We start from the raw sequence: 2,567 nt of genomic DNA on the forward strand, positions 1-2,567 counted from the left end.
TCGGAGTAACCTAAATTTTCCCGGGTTGCCATGATTTAACCAACCTCTTACATTACAAAACTCTTGGTACTAACACTCATTTTATTGTCATATCAAATTAGATATTAGTACGAACTTTGATGCTCACACATCCCATGTTGTAGTCAACATCAATCATCTATACTAATACCACATTTGATATTTAACAACAAAGTAAGTACCAACATAAATTTAGAAACTGAATCAAAACATGACCTTCAATTTCTAACCTTTCCAATTCCTTTACCCACACCCCAGTAATTACAATGATATTTACTCTTTCTTTTCAACTCAAGACATCTCTAAATGGACCTTGCTTGGTTGGTAGTTAACCAAACCTCCATAGCTCATAATCAATTATGACCTGAATTCATACCTTTGAAGCTTGGAATTCAATTGCTATTTTTCAATCCTTCGCAGGCATATCTTCAGGCGTTCAACTTGGTCTTCCTTAGTCCTTGAATGGGAGATGATGTTATAATAAATACAATTACATTATCCAAATACTCCGTACACACTATGTTCATTCAATCCTCAAACTTACAACTTCTGATAATCAACGCGTGACTTCATATCTCTATTCATCTCTTCTATGACCATATTTATGCATAACGCGATATATTTCTTATATCTTATTCCTTGATTCTGTGCAGTAAATGATGAGAAATTCTTACATCACGCCCCGAGGTAACCTGGGTAAATCTTCTGTTAAAAACTTCAGAACTTCATTTTAATTATGGAGAATTCCGATATGAAATTCATTGTAACGTGCTTTTCTAAGAGTTCACCACTAATATCTTTCTTTAATCTTTCCTGTTTATGCGTATTCTTTGAATGAAATTCCTATCTCCATTTATCGGTATTTCGCTTCATTCTCATATCCGTTCTAGCACAACTGATGTTCACAATTTGCTTATATCCTGGATCATTTTATAAAATTTCTTTATCATCCTTTTGATTCCACTTCTTTTCTTAATTAGTTCTCCATTCTCATTATTCATTATCTCTTTTAAAAATTAGGAATTTCTTTTTCTTGATAATACTAATCTGTTCATTATTAAATAAGCCATTTCCGAAGTTAACACTGGAATAAAGGCTTTTATTTATAATATTTAAATTCTTACTAACAGAATTATTAAAATTCATCGGTAGCTATTTTCTTAGCCTCGCTTAAATCATTACTGATCTCATACTTAGCTTTCCCCATTTGATCAACATTTTTTTTTCTTGAGTTCACATGCGGAATTCGTCAGTCTCTGCCTTACATCAGATATTTAAATTTGCGAATTTCCCAGTTCTTCACAGTATTTTCCATTAAATCATCATTCGATATGGGTATACATCCAAGTCCTTCCTGGAACATCGTTACAAATAATAAAATCTCTTTTTTTTGTCTTACACCTTCAGTTCTTGAAAACGCTCCTCTTGATTATTGCAAAGGCTTAATCATCTAGATAAAACTTTGCACATGTCGGCAATAACATCGCGCTAATTCTACTAAACTTTCAATTTCTGCTAATGCCATTACTTCCTTCAAATTGCTAATCACTTTGATTTCGGTTCTGAAAATCATGTCAGAATTTGACTTAATCTAATTGGGATCGATTTCCATTTAACTGACCATTAGTTGGTAAAGTTAATCAATTAACTCTTTTAATTGATCAATTAAACCAAGCGATGACTAGCTAAATGAAATCAATGACCAATTACATAAAATCGGTTTGGTCATAACAACTTTCTCAAGAACCGAGATCACAATCGCTTGGAGTACCAATGAAAATAAAAAAATATATTTCTTTATTCTTAGAAGTAGGGTAATTTCTGAAGATTTGGGCAGCACTTCCCCTATACCATCGACTACCAGTAGGACTCAAGCCGACACCATCAATCAACCAGATCGTCCATAATCATATCCACCCACTTTCATAACCAAACTTATCAATTCACCATAATTTAGAATACATCATGCTAATAATCATATGTACAACGGACATAACATTTATATTGTAATTGGAATAGGGTCTTAAACCAACAATGATTAATATAACCATACATTTCTCAATTCTTTCATAATATTACAAAATGTTATTAGTGAACTTAAAATTTATCTCATTATTTCTCATAAATTTTATTTCGCGATTCTTTTAACTTATTTCTTGTCATTACTAATTGTATATAGTTACTTTTAGAAATTATGCCGCATCCTTCAACTAATCACACCAATCCTCTATCTTTGACGATACACACTCAGTTTCATTAATTAATATGTTGACCTTTTAATAACCACGCATGGCCTCCATTATCATCATCACAATTTGGTGAAATCTCAATCATTAGATCATTATTTCTTAAAAGATTTTACAGTCGAATCACCATTCTTTCATCTTTACTTATGGTCCCACATCGAACTTTCATCACTGGCTCCGCTATGGTGCTAAATTTATCATAACTTATTTACTCAGATTAGAGAACCTCACAATTTCTTGAAGAACACGTTCGAAATTTGGTTGCAATTAAGATTTCTTCTATCTTGAATCTTCACGACAAAT

This window comes from Apium graveolens, chromosome 9 (assembly GCF_009905375.1).
Source record: "Apium graveolens cultivar Ventura chromosome 9, ASM990537v1, whole genome shotgun sequence".
Lineage (NCBI taxonomy): Eukaryota > Viridiplantae > Streptophyta > Magnoliopsida > Apiales > Apiaceae > Apium > Apium graveolens.